Raw genomic sequence first — 22,975 nt, 5'->3', positions numbered from 1 at the left:
TGTATGTGTGAGTGTGTGTGAATGTGTATGAATGTGTGTGTCTGTATGAATGTATGTGTGAGTGTGTGTGAAGGTGTATGAATATGTGTGTGTGTGTATGAATGTGTATGAATATGTGTGTGTGTATGAATGTGTGTGTGAGTGTGTGTGAATGTGTATGAATGTGTGTGTCTGTATGAATGTGTGTGTGTGTATGAATGTATGTGTGAGTGTGTGTGTGTGTGAATGTGTATGAATGTGTGTGCCTGTATGAATGTGTGTGTCTGTATGAATGTATGTGTGAGTGTGTGTGAATGTGTATGAATGTGTGTGTCTGTATGAATGTGTGTGTGAGTATGTGTGAATGTGTGTGTCTGTATGAATGTATGTATGTGTGAGTGTGTGTGAAGGTGTATGAATATGTGTGTGTGTATGAATGTGTGTGTGAATGTGTATGAATATGTGTGTGTATGAATGTGTGTGTGAGTGTGTGTGAATGTGTATGAATGTGTGTGTCTGTATGAATGTGTGTGTGTGTGTATGAATGTATGTGTGAGTGTGTATGAATGTGTGTGTCTGTATGAATGTGTGTGTCTGTATGAATGTATGTGTGAGTGTGTGTGAATGTGTATGAATATATATGTGTGTGTGTGTGTATGAATGTATGTGTGAGTGTGTGTGAATGTGTATGAATGTGTGTGTCTGTATGAATGTGTGTGTGTGTATGAATGTATGTGTGAGTGTGTGTGAATGTGTATGAATATGTGTGTGTGTGTGTATGAATATATGTGTGAGTGTGTGTGAATGTGTATGAATATGTGTGTGTGTGTATGAATGTGTGTGTGAGTGTGTGTGAATGTGTATGAATATGTGTGTGTGTATGAATGTATGTGTGAGTGTGTGTGAATGTGTATGAATATGTGTGTGTGTATGAATGTGTGTGTGAGTGTGTGTGAATGTGTATGAATATGTGTGTGTGTGTGTATGAATGTATGTATGTGTGAGTGTGTGTGAATGTGTATGAATATGTGTGTGTGTATGAATGTGTGTGTGAGTGTGTGTGAATGTGTTCTGAAGGAGGGTCCCTAAGATCATAATTACAGCACTTTGGTCTTACAAGAAAGGTCCGAATGAATATTCAGCCTCCAGCCAAAGTGAGACTATTGCCGGCATCTCTGCAGTCTGCTGTTGACTGGAACACTCCATCCACTCCAACCATAACTGGAAACCGAACACCTGTAACTTGGGAGGGAAGGGAGGGAAGACAAGAACAGGTTAGTGACCCTACTTCCTGCCTGCATACACTAATATAGGCTCTGCAACACCCCCCTCTAGCTGCAAGATCAGCTAATACACTTAGACAAAAAACACTTAGCAGCTCAGACAAAAGTTAACCCTTAAGTTGCTGCATGCTTAGTCAGCTCACCACTTTCCTATGGGTAAAACTGTCTATACCTTACCCACTAGGTGATGACAATACCCTTAACAACATAATAAACCCAAATAAACACTCAGAGACCAGTTATGGGTGAAAAACCCCTTCCCCATCCGGGGACAAGGGTTGTATTTATTTAAAACAATAACTTAATCTTAATTTAAATAATTTAATCACTTAACGTTGGCCGGCAAGATCTTCCCTGTCCTACAACTCCTAAGAAAGGGTGCGACCGCCCTAAAGGAATGGGGAAGCCCCCATTCTGTCAGCCTGGAGGGCTTTTTAGGAGGGATCATGCAGGGAGCCACCGAGTGTCAGCTCTTGCGGCTGACGTTGAATGTGCTCACATGTCCCCCTCCTCTTTCACCCCGCCAGGCTGAGCCTACTGCAGATTTGTTGCACCCCGCTGCCGCCACCCAAAGAGGACAAGGGACTCTTGCTGCCATTAAACACAAAGGGAAGCCAGTTAACAATGAATATTCTGTAAAAACAAATCAGTACCCCTATCTGACAGGTGGACCTCGTCCTTGCGGAAAAGTCCAGGGCAATCGATCCTGATGTTCTCATGGGTGATAACCTCTCCTCCTGCAGCTAACACTGCCCTACCTACGTCCCTATTGAGCTTCCTCTTCACCCTGAATCCTGCCTTGCGGGAACTCATGCGTCCCCACATGTTTCTGGAAATAATATGTGACCATATAAGCTTAACCACGGAAAACTGCGCTGCCAACCATCTGATTTTCGCTAACATGATACTAGCTAAATCACCCATGGGCATAGTCCCGACATCCTTTTCTCCTAGATGTAAAACCATCACATGCGGAATGCCCCACCTCCTTCTGGCCTCTGCCACTTGAGTCGGCAAGTCCGACCACATCATTCCACGCCTTCCCAGCCAACGAATGCACTGTTTATGTGATGGCAAACCCAACAGCAAACCTCCTGAACTTGATGCCGCAGGGAGGCAGGGGAGGCAGACAAAAAAAATAGTTGTGTTTTTTGTTTAAATTTTTTTTTACCACGCCCCTCCTAGGTACAACCCCCCCTGCTGCCGCCACCGCCACCAGATGCGATACGATCCTTCATCATCCATGTTGCTCAATTAAGAGGCAGTGAGTCGTTCCGCTGCCCTCCATTGATTGTGCAACATGGATGCTGATACTGTTTCTTATCTCACTATGAGCTAGCGCCACCCAGTGGTGTTTTACCGGGCCCACACCACGCTCCAATAGAGGCAGTTCTCAAAACTGCCTCTATGATGGAGCTCTAATCCAAGCCAATCAGCATCAGTGCTGCCGGGGAGGCGTGCCAGCGTCATTGGCTGGAACACAGTAGAAGCAGGAGGGAGCAGCTACAACTTCAAGTGCCTGCCGAGTGAGTCCCATGTGTGTTACTGTGTCAGCTCAGAGTTAGTAGTAGTGACTTTAGTAGGTAGTAGCTAGTGAGTGATCGTCCTGTCACTGTCATCTGTCAGTGCTGCTGAGTGAAGGAGAGGAACCGGTGCCAGTCAGAGTCAGACAGTTGCTGCTGAACTTGTGAGCCTAATTGTATATATTTATTCCCTCTGTTTGAAGGAGTCATTGACACTCCAATCGCCATCTGCAGCACAGTCAGGTAGGTTGGTATTTCATTTTGCCTCCCCCTTGTTTCTCCCCACCGATGACATTGCCCCCCTTAAAACCTCTGCATATGCATCCGATCAGGACGATCGTGACATTTGGCTTCACAGGCATTTGCCGTCACCATGCTACGCAGCTACCAGTACTCTGTGACCCCCGTGCCGTGCACTCCCGGGCTGTGCTTGCTCAGTGTGTCTCCTCTGTGTGTCTGGTCAGCAGAGCACCATTTGTGAGCAGCAGATAGAGAGAGACTGCATTGACAGCTAGAGGTGGCAGGGCCATCCTTCTATCTCTTCTCTCGGTCCCCTCCCTCTCTCTACAGTCTCTCCCTGTCACTGGAGCAGTCAGCACAGACAATCCTATTTGCATCTAGAATAGCCCCTTAATTAATACCCTCACTGTTGGTTTAGGTCTAATGTGGCTGTGTCTCCAAACACCCAGTGACCACATGAAAATTAGCACAACCTTGTCTTTTCCTCCTGCCTGGCATCATTGCAAAGGACAAGTGATGGTGCAGTGCTGGTTAACAGCATTATCAGCAATAAGCACATTAAGCATTTGCTAATATCCCACAAAGAATCCCCTGAGTAATCAGCAAGGAACATTAGCTCAATCTTGTTTATAGAGATCTATTTTTTCTTAAGGGGGGGTCAACATTTTACATTTAAAATGTATTTTACCATATAACAAAATTTTGCAACTATGTCTTAGAAGGGCACTCCATCCCTCAGGAGCTCTTATTAGCTAAAATTGTAGTCATTCCAAAACCTGGGGAAAATCATAAAATACCCGCTAACTATCGCCCAAACTAACTCATTAACTAAGACTTAAAAATACTTACAAAATTATTGGCTAACCATCTGAAACATATTCTACCTACCCTGGTCCATCAAAACCAGGTGGGGTTCATCAAAGATAGGGAAGCCTCTGATAATGTTTGTAGAATGGTCAACATTATTCACTATTTTTCAGACTCAAACACGCCTTCTCTGCTCCTCTCGTTGGACGCAGAGAAGGCGTTCGACAGATTAGATTGGCGCTTTATGTTGGCAACCTTGAACCATTTAGGATTTGAAGGCTCCTTTGTTAAGACCCTTAAAGCCATATACTGATTCCATTGGCACAAGTCTCTTCGGCGGGTTATAAGTCCAAGCCCTTCCCCATACTCAATGGAATGAGACAGGGGTGTCCTCTGTCTCCCCTACTTTTTGCACTCTGTATAGAACCCCTAGCAGCTAGCATTAGGAACAACCCTGATATTTCAGGGGTCACGATAGGAAGGTCGGAATACAAATGAACATTATTCGTGGACGACATCTTACTTACTATCACCAAACCACTCATTACTTTGTCCAACCTATATAAATTATTAAACGAATGTATCGGGTTACAAAATTAACTCCGATAAATGTGAAGCCCTGCCAATTGCAATTCCCCCTCACACTCAAAAATTGCTGCAAATAAACTTTAACTTGAGATGGGTGAAAAATCCATCAAATATTTAGGCGTGCACTTAACCCCTGAATTCCAGCAACTCTATAAATTCAACTATCATGCACTCTATAAAGAAATAAGAAAAGACCTAAATAAGTGGAAGAAATATAATTTTCCGTGGCTGGGTCGCCTGGCTGCAGTCAAGATGACCCTTCTACCCAGATTACTATATCTCTTTAGAACCCTTCCCATTAAAATTATTGTACCAGAACTAAAAACTCTGCAAGCTGAAATTGACGCATTTATCAGGGGGAAACAACAGGCAAGAATCTCAAGCAAAATACTCACCAGACACTGGGAACTGGGTGGTCTAAGGGCCCCTAATCTCATAGACTATTACCATGCAACCAGACTAGCCCAGGACATCCTGATCAACAGAACAAAAAAGGAAGCAATTTGGATCACTCTAGAGGCAGAGATGGGAGGGTGGGAAGCCCCAGAGATAGTGTTATGGGACGAAAAAGCTTTACCCAAGCTACCTAATACATACAAATCCCTGGCGTCCGATACTACTATGCATATATGGAATAAACTGGTCGGTGGTCTTGGACTCCTCCCGGCTCACTCAACACTAAAGCCATTAAAATACTTATTAGATGGGGACCATCGACACATTATCAGTAAATGGGAGAATAAGGGTCTTTACAGAGTGGCGGATATTTTGGAAAATGGCAAGATACTTATGTTCTCAAATCTACAGACCAAACTAACCCCTATAAAACTTCATTGGTAGTAGTACCTTCAACTCACTTCCTCCATTCACAGATTCATTAAGAACACCATGACCCACATATCCACAAATGTCACGTTGTTGACCACCTTCCCCTCAAGACTGAAACAAGCAATCTCAAGATTATTTATCAATATACAGAACGCAACAAACAGTGTAAAAACCCCAACAATGCTGAATTGGGAAAAAGACTTGGGGGTCACTTTAGACATAGAAATCTGGGAAAAGATTTTTAGCTCAGCAGACAAGGGCTTGTTAAGTGTAGATTTAAAGGAGAAATCTGAAAAAAAAAACAATTTTTAGGTGGTACTTAACCCCTCTGCACACTTCTCACATGTCCCAATCCAACACCAGAAGCTGTTATAGAGAGTGTGAAGACCTAGGCATATACCGACAAATGTGGTGGGATTGCGATAAAGTGCAAAATATTTGGAAGACTTTGTCCTCACTAATTAGTTACTTACTAGAAGACGAGCTACATCTCACAATAAAACATGCCCTTTTACACAAACCTTTGAAACAGTTCAGTAGACCTATTAACACACTCATTAAAATTATCTGCACAGTCACTAGGACTTGTATAGCAAAGCATTGGAAAACGGGTCTGCTGACCTGGTCAGAAGTCAGGAACAAAATTATTACCATCCACACCATGTATACCTCAGCCGCATTTTTCTTAGATAATAAAGACAATGTTGATAAGATTTAGTATTACTGGGTGCTCAGAGATGGTCCTGGGTTCAAACATTAAGCAGCACGGATACAGGAGGGGGAATGACATAACTGGAGGTGGTCTCTGCACATGTAATCTTGGTAGTCTAATCTTTAAAGAGGTGTAGCATTGAGTTTAAACCCAGAATATTTCATTTATATAAATTTAAAAAAAGTCTAACCTACAATCCTGGTTTTCCCAGTTATTCTTTGTTTGATTAACTATGTTAATACTGTAAAATTGTCTCAGGTGTCTCAAGTATTTATATTATGCAATATTGTCTTCTATTTGTTCTTTTACCTCTTATAGTGGAGACCGTAGTAAACTTTATTCCGAAGCTTTAATACGCTATTTCCCCTATCTGTGGCTTTCTTGCCAAGGAGGGGAGGAAAACTGTGAGCTTATCATATTGCAGGACTTTGTATAAAACTGGACTGTAAATCTCAAAATATTCAAAGACTCATGGACGTTACTGATGTTTGGTTCACGAAATGGTCTCTGTTTAGATGTATAAATGTTTGTAATTTTGAGGTATTGTTGTACTATATGTATGTTATGAAACTGACACTTGAGTAAAAAATATTTAAACTTAAAACGTATTTTACACTTAAAATAAAATAATTTGGGAAAGATGTGAAACTAATAATACTAGAATATTAGAGAAACATAATTTCCAAATTACTTTCTTCTATTGAATATACTGTGTATATATATATCGTCAGAATATCAACCGGACGCTCAGCTGTGAGTGCCGAGTGTCAGTTAAAAACATAAGTAAACAAAATGACAGGAGCAATGTATTACACTATCAGGATATGGCACAGTCAATAGATGCATACTCAGGAAAATGCAAGATGCTGTAGTGAAAAAGCAGATACTGTAAACATAAGAGGTCAAGATATCAAGATAATCCTAAAAGTGACCGGAACCGGCATGAAACCCAAAACATAACAATCTGGCCAGCCTAAGCATTAAGATACAAAAAGCTTAACAGTGGTTAAAGTCAAATAGGGCAATACACATAGTCTACTGGGATATAAACATCCTAAGTGTTATAACGTCCTATGTGATACATTATTATATTAGAAACTATACATGCGCAAAACAACCACGGTATAAGAGCATAGTTAAAGTCCAAAGGTATAAACCAGGACATAATCACTAACAACCTAGCACACATTGTAATTACAGAGGGTGCCACCTAATAACTGGAGGTAATGTGGCAATACATATAACATACAGAGATATACATATCATATGACCATCTTAAGTGGATACCCTTTAACCAACTATCCGCACATGAGCAAGCATCCACAGGTCTAAGCGCATAGTTACAGACAATCAGTACATAGTAGAACAATGTCTCAATAGAACTAGGCAATAGCATGATGTACAGGGTCATCAGAGAGAGATAATACCCTACAGACAGCATTGCCAGTCGAGGTGGACATTCAGACCCCGAGGGGTCATAGTCCCTAGGTTGAAAATCCATCTAGATTCTCTTTGCAAGAGAATTGTGGCCCTATCACCCCCCCCTAGCTAGTGGGGGAATGTGATCAATAATAATGTACTTGAGGTCAGTGACTCTGTGCCCAGCCTCAGCGAAGTGCCGTGCCACTGGCTGGTCCGATGTGCCTTTATCCAATGCTGAACGTATAGCAGACCGGTGGTTAGCCATTCTGGTCCTCAGGTCATCCACAGTTTTCCCTACATAAAACATTCCACACACACAGTGTAGAAGGTAGACAATGTACTTTGTGGTACAGGTTACTCTATGCCTGATTTTAAATTTCTTAGTGGAGTATGGATGGCTGAAGAAATGGCCAGTTGTCAGTCCCCCACAGGTAGTGCATCCCAAACACCGAAAACATCCTGTTTTCATTTTAAGCCAGGTATCACTGCTGTAACATCCCCTGGGGTCAGTTTTGATTAGATGATCTCTCAGGGAGGTCCCTCTTAGGTACCCAATTCTGGGTGGAGGCATCGATTTGAATGGTAGGTCGCTATCGGAAGTTAACAGACCCCAATTGTTCTTCAGGGTATCAGCAATACCCTCCTTACTCTTGGTGTAAGTGGTGGTAAATGTGAGTTTATCCTCTAGTGTTCTATTCTTGGCGTCATATAGAAGATCTTTTTGTGTTGTGCCCGCCACAGCTTCCTTGCTGGTCAACAGATTTTTCTGGTTATAGCCCCTCTGTCTGAATTTTGTTATCATATCCGTCAGTTGTACTTCCCTAAGTCCCACTGTAGAGTTGTTCCTGGCCACCCTCTTAAATTGGGACATTGGGAGTGCCTTCTTGAGGCTTGGTGGGTGACAGCTGGTGGCATGCAAGACGGAGTTCTTGTCCGTTGGTTTACTGTAGCTATTTAGAGCTGGAGTGCTGCTATATCTTCTACAAATATCCATTCAACTTAGGAGCACCCGCATCTACATTAAAGCATACCTCTGCTAACTACAATGGTAGCTAGTAGTATTTCAGTAACATACATTGTATGTTAATTGGGACATGGAGTAACAGATTGAGTTTGAAGAGGATTTTACAGATGAAATTAAAATAGCAGAAGAATTTTTCTTTACCGAGGAAGATGCCTCAAGAATAAGGTATGCCTCCTTGCCATTAAGGGCAACAATTGAACAAGACTCCCAGATTTATGCCAAACTGGCCAAATTAAAGAAAAAAGAAAAGGACCTTATATTGCATGCATCATACCTGTCAGAATATCACAGGAAAAAAATATTCTACGGGGCTTTAGGATCAGGAATACTCCCACCATAGGCCACAACAATCCAGCATTTTGCTTAAAATGGTGCAATATTATGAATAAATGTTCCCTGGACCAAATCTTTTTGGTCATTGAAGAAGTTACAAGACTGCTTGATGTTAACAGAAAAGAGACCAAGGTCTATGAGGATCAGTATCTACAAAGGATGGAGGCAGATAAAGAACAGGATTGGCTGAAAAAAATGAAAGAAGAAGTGGACAAGTATGAGAACAAATTGATAGTGTTTAAGAATCGCAAGTTGGAAGATGTAACACAAGACTACAAGAACAAAAGTGTCTATCGTTGGCAACTAAGCCCAGAGGAGAGAACACAATATCAGTTATAGAAGATCTTTTTGTGTTGTGCCCGCCACAGCTTCCTTGCTGGTCAACAGATTTTGCTGGTTATAGCCCCTCTGTCTGAATTTTGTTATCATATCCGTCAGTTGTACTTCCCTAAGTCCCACTGTAGAGTTGTTCCTGGCCACCCTCTTAAATTGGGACATTGGGAGTGCCTTCTTGAGGCTTGGTGGGTGACAGCTGGTGGCATGCAAGACGGAGTTCTTGTCCGTTGGTTTACTGTAGCTATTTAGAGCTGGAGTGCTGCTATATCTTCTACAAATATCCATTCAACTTAGGAGCACCCGCATCTGCATTAAAGCATACCTCTGCTAACTACAATGGTAGCTAGTAGTATTTCAGTAACATACATTGTATGTTAATTGGGACATGGAGCAACAGATTGAGTTTGAAGAGGATTTTACAGATGAAATTAAAGTAGCAGAAGAATTTTTCTTTACCGAGGAAGATGCCTCAAGAATAAGGTATGCCTCCTTGCCATTAAGGGCAAAAATTGAACAAGACTCCCAGATTTATGCCAAACTGGCCAAATTAAAGAAAAAAGAAAAGAACCTTATATTGCATGCATCATACCTGTCAGAATATCACAGGAAAAAAATATTCTACGGGGCTTTAGGATCAGGAATACTCCCACCATAGGCCACAACAATCCAGCATTTTGCTTAAAATGGTGCAATATTATGAATAAATGTTCCCTGGACCAAATCTTATTGGTCATTGAAGAAGTTACAAGACTGCTTGATGTTAACAGAAAAGAGACCAAGGTCTATGAGGATCAGTATCTACAAAGGATAGAGGCAGATAAAGAACAGGATTGGCTGAAAAAAAATGAAAGAAGAAGTGGACAAGTATGAGAACAAATTGATAGTGTTTAAGAATCGCAAGTTGGAAGATGTAACACAAGACTACAAGAACAAAAGTGTCTATCGTTGGCAACTAAGCCCAGAGGAGAGAACACAATATCGGTTAAACAGACCTTGGAGGCAAAGGTACAGTCGTACTAGACCGCTTGGGACCATGGACAGCTCAGGCAACAGCTCTGACACAGATAATACCTCCAGACCATTAACAATGGAGACAGATAATCAACTGGGAATGCAGACTCGTTCAAAAACGAAGGAGCCAGAGGACGCATACCCGAAGGGGGGGCACAGGCCGCCCACCAAGACCACCCAGGAGGGGCAGATCCAGGAGGAACTGATTATTAACCTTAGCAACCACATACTCACAGATGAAGAAAGGAGTGTCCTGAACAAGTGCCTCTCGTTTGTTCCAACTTCTCAACCTGACAACTTTGACCTTTACATAGATGTACAAAGATTCTCTAGAACCTTGAGACTTAAGGAACATTTTGGAACTACTAGTGGTGATGACACGGGCACAAGGTTTAGGGGAAAAAAGCACCTATGACCCAAAATGCTTCCATTAGGACATTCTCCAGACTCTTATGGCAGGAATGTGAAGAAAACTGTATTAAACGCAAGCAGTACAGACATAACTTAACCATCAAAGAAAGAGGAGCACTGAAAACATTACAAGAGGACAACACCATAGTCTTAAGGGAGGCAGACAAAGGTGGTGCAGTGGTCCTGCAGGACTACACCGATTACAAAAAAGCAGTAAAGCGACAATTAGAGGATAAGGACACCTATTGCCTAATGCGGGGAGATCCAAGCAAACAATTTAAAACAATGTTGGATGAAATGATACAATTGTTATTTAAGAACAACTTCATTGATACAAATACCAGTGAATACATAACTGTGAAGTTCCCTAGGACACCGGTTCTCTACATGCTGCCGAAGGTGCATAAGAGCTTGGATGCCCCCCCTGGGAGACCTATTGTGTCAGCTGTTGGCTCCCTACTACAACCAATAGCGACGTATATAGATTACATACTCCAACCAATTGTCCGCAATATACCTTCTTTCCTCTTGGATTCAGCATCCATGCTAAAACTTGTACTGGATCTAACTGAGAACGCGTGGCTGGTCACACTGGATGTGACCAGTCTTTATACAGTCATTCCCCATCAGGAGGGAAAAGCGGCCACAAGACGACAATTACTCAAGTACCCATAGGTAGGGCCACCTGCGGATGTCATATGAGAAATGCTGAGACTATGCATGGAGCTCAATTACTTCTGCTTTGAAAGATCCTTTTACCTACAGGTTGCAGGTACGGCGATGGGGTCGAATATGGCCCCATCATACACCAACCTGTTTATGGCAGAATTCGAGAATGAGGTTACCAAACTGTTTAAAGACAACAGGATACAACTCTTCAAGCAGTATATTGACGACCTGTTCCTCCTATGGACAGGTACAGAGGAGCAACTGCTAGATTGGTTTTGGAGAACTGAATAAGGTACATCCGAGGGTGGCCAGGAACAACTCTACAGTGGGACTTAGGGAACTACAACTGACGGATATGATGACAAAATTCAGACAGAGGGGCTATAACCAGAAAAATCTGTTGACCAGCAAGGAAGCTGTGGCAGGCACAACACAAAAAGATCTATATGACGCCAAGAATAGAACACTAGAGGATAAACTCACATTTACCACCACTTACACCAAGAGTAAAGTGGGTATTGCTGATACCCTGAAGAACAATTGGGGTCTGTTAACTTCCGATAGCGACCTACCATTCAAATCGATGCCTCCACCCAGAATTGGGTACCTAAGAGCGACCTCCCTGAGAGATCATCTAATCAAAACTGACCCCAGGGGATGTTACAGCAGTGATACCTGACTTAAAACGAAAACAGGATGTTTTCTGTGTTTGGGATGCACTACCTGTGGGGGACTGACAACTGGCAGTTTCTTCAGCCATCCATACTCCACTAAGACATTTAAAATCAGGCATAGAGTAACCTGTACCACGAAGTACATTGTCTACCTTCTACACTGTGTGTTGAATGTTTTATGTAGGGAAAACTGTGGACGACCTGAGGACCAGAATGACCATCCACCGGTCTGCTATACGTTCAGCATTGGATAAAGGCACGTTGGACCATCCGGTGGCACGGCACTTCGCTGAGGCTGGGCACAGAGTCACTGACCTCAAGTACATTATTATTGATCACATCCCCCCACTAGCTGGGGGGGGTGATAGGGCCAAAATTCTCTTGCAAAGAGAATCTAGATGGATTTTCAACCTAGGGACTATGACCCCCTCAGGGTCTGAATGTCCACCTCGACTGGCACTGCTGTCTGTAGGGTATTATATCTCTCTGATGACCCTGTACATCATGCTATTGCCCAGTTCTATTGAGACATTGTTCTACTATGTACTGATTGTCTGTAACTATGCGCTTAGACCTGTGGATGCTTGCTCATGTGCAGATAGTTGGTTAAAGGGTATCCACTTAAGATATGATATGTCATATGATATGTATATCTCTGTATGTTATATGTATTGCCACTTTACCTCCAGTTATTAGGTAGAACCCTCTGTAATTACAATGCGTGCTAGGTTGTTAGTGATTATGTCCTGGTTTATACCTTTGGACTTTAACTATGCTCTTATACCGTGGTTGTTTTGCGCATGTATAGTTTCTAATATAATAATGTATCACATAGGACGTTCTAACACTTAGGATGTTTATATCCCGGTAGACTATGTGTATTGCCCTATTTGCCTTGTTATGTTTTGGGTTTCATGCCGGTTACGGTCACTTTTAGGATTATCTTGATATCTTGACCTCTTATGTTTACAGTATCTGCTTATTCACTACAGCTCCTTGCATTTTCCTGAGTATGCATCTATTGACTGTGCCATATCCTGATCGTGTAATACATTGCTCCTGTCATTTTGTTTACTTATGTTTTTAACTGACACTCGGCACTCACAGCTGAGCGTCCGGTTGCTATGCCGACGGGCGTGACATTGCGTCACATGACGGTGGTTAACTTCCGGGTGCTGGGGTGAATGCCGCACTAATTGTTTGCTGTGCAGGGGTATTTAAGGGGGGTGAGTATACTGTTGATTATTGAGCTGTTTTTGAAAAAGGGGTAACACCCGAAACGTCAAAATAAATACTTGGTGTATTTTATTCAAGACCCTGTGAGTGACTTCCTTTATAATTGCTTGTATGTACTTTTGAAGTACACCCGGGGCAAGGTGAGCTTAACAAAGCTATTTAGAGCTGGAGTGCTGCTACATCTTCTACAAATATATATATATATATATATATATATATATATATATATACACATACACACACACACAGAGAAGTGCACTCACAGGAACGAACAACCAGCTCAATGCCATTGTTAGCCTGTTCTATGGCGATTTACCACCTGGGTGCAACTTCTTTTAGCCCAGTAATGCTTTTCACAGAGTAGAACTTTCCTCTCTGAACAAGGAACACAGCAACCCCAGACGATCGTTTCGGCCTTTATTGGGCCTCGTCAGTGAGGTGTAGCAGTATTCCTCTAAGCACACTGAGCAAGGAATCCATGTCTGGTTGCCCCTTTTTCCCATAGGGAGAATAAATACACACAGAGAGAAGTGTACTCACAGGAACGAACAACTGGCTCAATACTATTGTTAGCCTGTTCTATGGCGATTTACCACCTGGGTGCAACTTCTTTTAGCCCAGTAATGCTTTTCACAGAGTAGAACTTTCCTGTAGTATATCAGTCTGATCCTGCCTATTGCGGTCAGTCCACGCCAAAATACCAAGCAATTCCTCTCTGAACAAGGAACACAGTAACCCCAGACGATTGTTTCGGCCTTCATTGGGCCTCATCAGTGAGGTGTAGCAGTATTCATCTAAGCACACTGAGCAAGGAGTCCACGTCTGGTTGTCCCCTTTTCCCATAGGGAGACTAAATACACACAGAGAGAAGTGCACTCACAGGAACGAACAACCAGCTCAATACCATTGTTAGCCTGTTCTATGGCAACTTCTTTTAGCCCAGTAATGCTTTTCACAGAGTAGAACTTTCCTGTAGTATATCAGTATGATCCCGCCTATTACGGTCAGTCCAGCGCCGAAATACCAGGCAATTCCTCTTTGAACAAGGAACACAGCAACCCCAGTCAATCGTTTTGGCCTTCATTGGGCCTTGTCAGTGGCCACATCTTTGAAGATGGTAACCATACAGACACTATATATGCCTGTACAAGCGATATATAGATGATCCGTTGTTCATATGGACAGGTCCTGAAGACCAGATTGATTCATTTGTAACCTACCTGAACAAAAACAAGATTGGTTCAGGATTTACGTCTGAATACCATTCCAATTGTATCAATTACCTTGATCTTACTCTTGAGGGGACGGACAATGGGTCCATAAAAACAACAGTGAATAGGAAACCAATCTCGGGGAACTCAGTTCTGCATGGTACGAGTTGTAACCCCAGACATGTACCACAAGCTATAGCCAAGGGCGAATTTATCAGGCTGAAAAGAAACTGTTCGGACCACTATGATTTCAGGAGGCTCTCTTTGGATCTGGAACATAGACTCAAAGAGAGGAAATATCCTCATACAGCAATACAAAAAGCTAAACAGGCTGTTTTGCACAGGTCAAGTGAGAGTCTCCTGGAACCCAAATCAGGGAATAAAAAGAAATATGATGGGGTAACATTTGTTACAGGACATAGCGCACAGTATGCACAAATGTGTAGTACGCAATCATTTCTCAATACTTAAAGGGACAGTCAAGTACAAAAAAACTTTCATGTTTCAAATAGGGCATGTAATTTTAAACAACTTTCCAATTTACTTTTATCACCAATTTTGCTTTGTTCTTTTGGTATTATTAGTTGAAAGCTAGACCTAGGAAGGCTCATATGATAATTTCTAAGCCCTTGAAGGCCGCCTCTAATCACATGCTTTTGTATTTGCTTTTCACAGTAGGGGAGAGCTAGTTCAGGTAAACCCTATAGATAACATTGTGAGCACGCCCGTGAATTGTGGCAGACACTGCACTAATTGGCTAAAATGAAAGTCAATAGATAATAAATAAAATGTCATGTGATCAGGGGGCTGTCAGAAGATGATTAGATACAAGTTAATCACAGAGGTAAAAAGTGTATTATTATAACTGTGTTGGTTATGCAAAACTGGGGAATGGGTAATAAAGGGATTATCTAGCTTTTAAAACAACAATAATTCTGGTGTTGACTGTCCCTTTAATGCTGATGATAAACTTGTGGAAACAGTTAAAAAGGGTTTAAGATGCTCTTACAAAAAGAGTCCAACTCTGGTAGCAATTCTATCACCAACTTTTCTTCCTAACAAGACAAATTTGAACAGTTCTTGGCTGAAACATCTGGGCATGTTCAAGTGTGGTCACCACAAATGTAAACCTTGTGAATATGTGAAAATCAAAACCACTTTTTCAAGTTGTGCCACACAAAAGGTCTGCAATATTGGTTCATGCATGAACTGTACATCAAAATACGTGATAAACCTCATTGAGTGTACCCAATGCAGAATCCAATACGTGGGACTCACTTCCAGAGATATAAATACTAGAATTAGGGAACATTTCTCTTAATTTAAAACCACTAGATCTAAAACTCCAGTGGTCCAACATTTTGGTATTTATCACAAGGGTGACCTTAATTCATTTACTTGGTGTGCCATTGAAAAAATATGTAGACCCAAAAGGGGCGGAGATATTGACTGCCTACTAGCCAAGAGGGAAGCTTACTGGATTTTTACCTTGGGTACTAGGACACCCAAGGGTCTGAACTCTAGATATGACATTATGAATATCTGGGAGTAAAAGTAAGCTACCTCCTAGGGTGTTATTAAGTACCAGACCATTACCCGATATTGATTATGACAATTATCTGGTTAACTTAGAGGAGTTTGAAAAAGCCCTTTATATTTCACTTTAGGAAAGTTTCTTAGATGTTAGTAAAATCTTCACTTGTTTCTCTTAATTCTGTAGGGTCAACCAAATGATCAATATTCAAACTGCTTACTATTGAATCATCTCCCCTAGTACTACTTAAAGGGACAGTCTAGGCCAAAATAAACTTTCATGATTCAGATAGAGCATGTAATTTTAAACAATTTTCCAATTTACTTTTATCACCAATTTTGCTTTGTTCTCTTGGTATTCTTAGTTGAAAGCTTAACCTAGGAGGTTCATATGCTAATTTCTTAGACCTTGAAGCCCACCTCTTTCAGATTGCATTTTAACAGTTTTTCACCACTAGAGGGTGTTAGTTCACATATTTCATATAGATAACACTGTGCTCATGCACGAGAAGTTATCTGGGAGCAGGCACTGATAGGCTAGACTGCAAGTCTGTCAAAAGAACTGAAAAAAGGGCAGTTTGCAGAGGCTTAGATACAAGATAATCACAGAGGTTAAAAGTATATTATTATAACTGTGTTGTTTATGCAAAACTGGGAAATGGGTAATAAAGGGATTATCTATCTTTTAAAACAATACAAATTCTGGTGTAGACTGTCCCTTCAACTCTATAGGTAGATCAACTTAAATAATCCTGTCCTAAGATATTGTTGATCCTTAACTATATGGCTCTCCCTGTGTATATTATAACAATAACGCTGGGGGGTCTCTATGTAGACTAGATCTTTCTTCTCTGTTGTCCAAGATATGTAGTTTTAGTTTATATGGGGATGTGATCAGTAATTGATCTGACATGTTACATCATTTATCATCTAACAGGTGATTCATTTTGTTAAAGACAGGTAGTGTTACTAGGATATATAATGCTACTTACCTAGTAATTCTGCTAACACATATTTAAAGTAATAGTCATTTTATAACTACATTTGATTTGGGTGTTTAGCTTTTAACATCTTTGTGTTAACAACTATCCTAATACTGTATCCTAATATTGGTCGTGTGCTGTGCCATGTTGGTGTTAGACATTGCTAGGGGAAGTGTTAATTGCGACAATAACTGCTACTGGTTCTTACAATTGGCTGTGTAATGAATGTAACCAATAGGAATTTCTGTTGGTATTTTTAAACAGGTGTAGCAGATTGCACTATGTGCTACGATTACGGCCACCTAGGCTGAAACGCGTAAGCAACTTGTGCTACACCACTTGTTTGTATGCATCTTATTGCATGTTGCAGGATCCTCGTTGTGGATTCTTATTCTTATTTTATACCATATACAATAAAAGTTGCTGGCGAATCTATCTATTTTTTTGTATGCTGGATTGATTTAACTGTGCAGAAACCCTGGGTGGACATGTGTGTAAATATGAAAAAAATATAATTCAGCATAGGTGCATGTTAGTTCAGCTCCAAGATACTCTTCAAATGAAGACTGCTAAGCAACCTCCTCTGTATTAGCATCTGCATCACGACCTGGACTGCATAATAGGCTCACTAGTAACAAAAGACTCACTTATTGGATTCAACAGACTGTCAATGCTTTCAGCAGAGTGCCTAGACGCAGCCCAGATCGTGATGTCATTCGAGGGCGGAGCTTGGCAGCCATTTCAAAGTGGCTAGAAACAATATTCATTTTAAAATACATTTTTTACTGTTCCTGCTGCATGATATAGAAAAGGCACAGGAGGCTATTTTCAGCTTAATCTAAGGTAAGACTTTAAAATGACTAAGGTATAGACTGTCCCTTTAATTTAATTACATTAATACAACGGAAAGTTAACCGGTACCCCTAATCACCAAAGTAACTGTCATTGATTTTCTTATGCGCAAGAGAGTAATTCATGCTTAAGTATAATGTTTACTTTTACATATCCACTCCCTGCTAGTTTAAAGAATTACACAAACAGTTTACATTTTTAATACAAAATATAGTCACCATGGCCTCTATTTATCAAGGTCTGGCGACAATGCGGATAAGGTCCGCCAGACCTCGTTGAATACGGAGAGCAATACGCTCTCCGTATTCAGCATTGCACCAGCAGCTCACAAAAGCTGCTGGTGCAACGCCGCCCCCTGCAGATTCGCGGCCAATCACCCGCCAGTAGGGGGGTTTCAATCAACCCGATCGTACTCGATCGGGTTGAATTCCGGCGATTCCTGTCCGCCTCATCAGAGCAGGCAGACAGGGTTATGGAGCAGCGGTCTTTAGACCGCTGCTTCATAACTGCTGTTTCTGGCGAGTCTAAAGACTCGCCAGAAACACGGCCCACAAGCTCCGTACGGAGCTTGATAAATAGACCCCCATATGTTAAAATTGTTCTCTTTACTTATGCATCACAGATATATTTTTGTTTAATGTGCCTTAAGGGTTAGGGTTAGTGGGTTATAGACTGGGAAGGGTCTCCCAAAGTGGCAATATATAAAGTTTTATTTAGTTCCTAGAAAAACACATTTATGTAGATTAAGTTTTGAAAATTGTGATATTACAGGCACGATCAGATCCTACATGAGCCCTCACTCTCAGCTGATTTTACACAGCTGTACCACCTTATTATGACATCATAATGATCACATTCAGTTGTGATTTTACACAGCTGTACCACCTTATTATGACATCATAATGATGACATTCCATTGTGATTGCGTTTGTACTATGACGGTAACACTATATACAAACTTGCTTTCTACTCTGAGATGATTTGGGTGAAAGAGGCTGTGGAAAGCGGTTGTGCTGCGTGTGGTTTAAGCCATAACTATAAGCGACTTTTAATTTAGAGTTTGGATAGTTTTCTCATCGTTCTGGCAATGAGGATCCTTGTCCTTATCCTTGTGTGCATGCATCTGGCATCAGGTAATAAAAAGTTACTTAATACCAATATACTAAATATCTAATGTGTATAGATCAATGACACTGTGCATTTCCAGGTTATGTCACCTAACCTGAGTGACGTGCTATCTGTGGCGCACAAGCAATGTGTCTGGATATATATATGTCTATATGTGTGTACATATGTATTTATGTGTATATGTATTCACAGACATATATAAACATATAAACACATAAATACAATACATATGTACACACATATAGATAGATAGATATATATATATATATATATATATATATATATATATATATATATATATATATATATATATATATATATATATATATATATATATATATAAATGTGTGTGCATTGGAGCCCATTGCAGTCAAGTAGTTGAAACCATGAAAAATGACTTTGAGCGCGAACCGCCAAGTGCAAAAAACTTACATCTAATGGATGTAACGCTTGTAAAATTGTGCTCCACTTGTAATCTAACCCTAATGTTTGTTTTGTCTGCAGGAGATTTACTGAATGATGGAAGCGAAAGTGACCATCATGATAAAGACTTAAATCCAGTTGTCAAGTCCCTGATACAAGCTTACTTGTACCTGGAGAGAAGCAAGATACTCTACGTGCTACTGAGCTTAGGAGGGCTGCTTCTTGTCCTGATGTTCGGAGGATCTCTAGCTGGCATTTACTTTGGGTAAGTTTTATTTGATAACCTAAATATTCTAAACTAGTTATTTAAAGGGACATGAAATACAAAATGTTTCTTTCATGAACCAGACAGATCACACAATTTTAAACAACTTTCCAGTTTACTTCTTTTATCTAATTTGCTTCATTCTCTTGTAATTGTTTGTTGAAGAAGCAGCAATGCATTGCTGGGAGCTAGTTAACTCATTGGGTTTAAAATCACATGCTCTATCTAAACCCTAAAAGAAAACAATTGGGTATCATGTCCCTTTAAAGGTATATCTATATAGCCATAAAATAATCACATGATGCTAGTAAATCATTCTTGTAATGGTCTAACAGTGATCACATGCTCATCATTTGAAACCTTTCTTTGCAGATGCCAGTACTATAAACTGAAGAACAAGGGGAAGGATGAGATCTCAAGCATGGAAGAGGGATCTTCTACTGATGAGGAACAATCATCTAGTTCCAAGAGATCAAGTCCTGAGGAATCATGTGACAGTGAAGGGAGCCAATCAGATGATGAAGATTCTGAATAGCTCCCCTCTTAAATTTACCTTTTCACTGTTATGTTTTGTTTTTTTTAACTAAGAACATCCCCCCTTAATAAACATTTTAATAAGATCTCATATGAGCTTCTAGTCTCTTGTTATTCCCTCTGCTTGTGAAATCGTGTTTGATTATTATCCTTTGTGTTTAGTGTCAGAGTTAGACTTTTTATTTATGCATCAGAAATTACTGCGTAGCAAAAGATCTGCATACAAAACAAATGTTTTAAAAACATTTCATACTTTTATTAGAAAAATATGCATTGTTCTGCAGGTCCAGGGGAAAACTACTAGAAAAGGCCTCTTGCAAGTTGTTTAACTTACTCTCTTTGCATTATCCAATTATGGAGATATATAAATGAGCTTCTGCATATACTAACCAATCACTGCGAAGAATGTAGGAGGGTCAAGGTTCTTCATTCTACACAATGCACATAACTTCTCTAGGAATAGTGAAAACACTACAATTGTCAGAGTTAAATAACTAATAAAAGGAAAATGCAAGGTTTGTTAAATATGTATATTAAATATGTTGGCCTAAATTGCAAGTGGAGAGCTAGTTATAGCACAGGGTGGGTTATCACAATCTCTGGTCTGCGCTAGGATTAGCGAGCAATCTGGTATTACAAGTTCATGGTAAAACTGAATAGCCAGAAAATGTTTAGCTCGGCTGACATCCCTTTAGCGCTCCCTATACCTTAATAGATATTGCTGAAGCTGAAAGTTGTATGTTGTGCTCGAGTTAAACACATAACCGTGTAAGAAAAGTTAGAGTATCTTGAAACCTGAAGTAAAGTGTTAGGGCTAGAATAATAATATAACAAAACAAATGTAAAACATATTATAATAAAGTGTTAAGTGACGTCACCGCTGCTTGTAGCTTCACCCTTATGCGTTTTGTGAACAGCTTCACTTCTGCAGTTTTCAATATTAATACAGACCAGTGGTGTAGCGTGGGTTGTCAGCGCCCAGGGCAAGGCAAGTATTGCGCCCCCTAACCCATTAGCACTGACTGAGTCTCTTCCACTAGTACAGTAGGGATTAACTATAGTATCTCACTGTACCACCTCACTATAGAACCTCACTGTACCACCTCGTATTGTACCAAACTGTACCACCTCACTATTGTACCCTCCAGCCCCCCAAATTCAGAATTCCTCAGTGCTCTGATTATGAAATAGTTGAAAATGTTATCACAAAAGGTATGTGAGAAAAAAAAATAAGAATACACATATAAATAAAAAAGACAAGAGTAAAGAGTCTGCACAATATAAGGTTTGGGAGTCTGCACAATATAGAGTAAGGGAGTCTGCACAATATAAAGTATGAGAGTCTGCACAATATAAAGTATAGGAGTCTGCATAATATAGAGTTTGGGAGTATGCACAATATAGAGTTTGGGAGTCTGTGCAATATAGAGTTTGGGAGTCTGCATAATACACTGCTGGGCATAATACAAGTGTGGTGTGCAGTGGCATTTAGCAGCCTTCTAATTATTAAAAAGCACTCCCGCCTCACAAACACTAGTTAAATAATATTATCCCCTAATCTCCCACCCATAACATCGCCGCCACCAACATTATACTTATTAAGCCCTAATCTGCCGCCCCTAACATCGCCGCAACCTACATTATATTTATTAACCCCTAATCTGCTGCCCCCAACATCGCCGCCACCTACCTACATTTATTAACCCCTAATCTGCCGTCCCCAACGTCGCCGCCACTATTCTAAACTTATTAACCCTTTAAACCTAAGTCTAACCCTAACCCTAACACCCCCTAACTTAAATATAATTTAAATAAATCTAAATAAAATTACTATCATTAACTAAATAATTCCTATTTAAAACTAAATACTTACCTATAAAATAAACCCTAAGTTAGCTATAATATAACTAATAGTTACATTGTATCTAGCTTAGGGTTTATTTTTATTTTACAGGCAAGTTTGTATTTATTTTAACTAGGTAGAATAGTTACTAAATAGTTATTAACTATTTAATAACTACCTAGCTAAAATAAATACAAAGTTACCTGTATAATAAAATCTAACCTAAGTTACACTAACACCTAACACTACACTACAATTAAATAAATTCCCTAAATTAAATACAATTAAATAAATTAAATTAAATTAGCTAAATCACAAAAATAAAACAAACACTAAATTACAGAAAATAAAAACAAATTACAAGATATTTAAAATAATTATACCTAATCTAATAGCCCTATCAAAATTAAAAAAAGCCCCCCCAAATATAAAAAACCCTAGCCTAAACTAAACTATCAATAGCCCTTAAAAGGGCCTTTTGTGGGGCATTGCCCCAAAGAAATCAGCTCTTTTACCTGTAAAAAAAATACAAACAACCCCCCCAACAGTAAAACCCACCACCCACACAGTGATGTGCGGTGAGGTCTGAGGCTGGTGAGGCACTAGATATGATACGCTGAAGAAAGACATATACCGCGGGCTGCAAGTACCCCCAACAGGCCAGGTTTTATTTTTTTGCTGAACCAGTGCATAGATTAAATAATAAGCTGATGGGTGAGAGAGAGAGAGAGAGAGAGAAAGAGAGAGGACAGAGAGAGGAGAAGAGAGAGAGAGAGAGGAGAGAGAGAGAGGGAGAGAGGGATAGAGAGCGGAGAGAGAGGAGAGCAGAGAGAGAGAGAGAGGAGAAGAGAGAGGAGAGAGGGATAAAGAGACAGAGAGAGAGAGAGAGAGAGAGAGACAGAGAGAGCGGAGAGAGAGAGAGAGGAGAGAGAAAGAGAGGAGAGAGAAAGAGAGGAGAGAGGGATAGAGAGAGGAGAGGAGAGAGAGAGACAGAGAGAGAGGAGAGAGAGAGAGGGATAGAGAGACAGAGACGAGAGAGGAGAGGGATAGAGAGACAGAGAGGAGAGAGAAGAGAGAGATGGTTAGAGAGAGGAGAGAGAGAGAGAGAGAGAGAGAAGAGAGAGAGG

At 40.5% G+C, this 22,975-nt stretch overlaps 1 long non-coding RNA gene across 1 annotated transcript in view; it reads left to right on the top strand.

Moving 5' to 3' along the window:
• Positions 1-20,096, top strand: part of LOC128642363 (uncharacterized) — a 55,652-nt gene extending 35,556 nt beyond the window's left edge. Inside the window, exons 2-3 of the long non-coding RNA XR_008399647.1 lie at positions 19,288-19,471; positions 19,844-20,096. This is a non-coding gene — a long non-coding RNA (uncharacterized LOC128642363). The remainder of the gene's footprint in view (positions 1-19,287; positions 19,472-19,843) is intronic.
• The last annotated feature ends 2,879 nt before the right edge of the window (positions 20,097-22,975 follow it).

This window comes from Bombina bombina, chromosome 11 (assembly GCF_027579735.1).
Source record: "Bombina bombina isolate aBomBom1 chromosome 11, aBomBom1.pri, whole genome shotgun sequence".
In the NCBI taxonomy this organism is placed as follows: Eukaryota; Metazoa; Chordata; class Amphibia; order Anura; family Bombinatoridae; genus Bombina; species Bombina bombina.
Note: the sequence above shows the minus strand (reverse complement) of the source record. Positions and strands in the feature narration are given on the sequence as shown.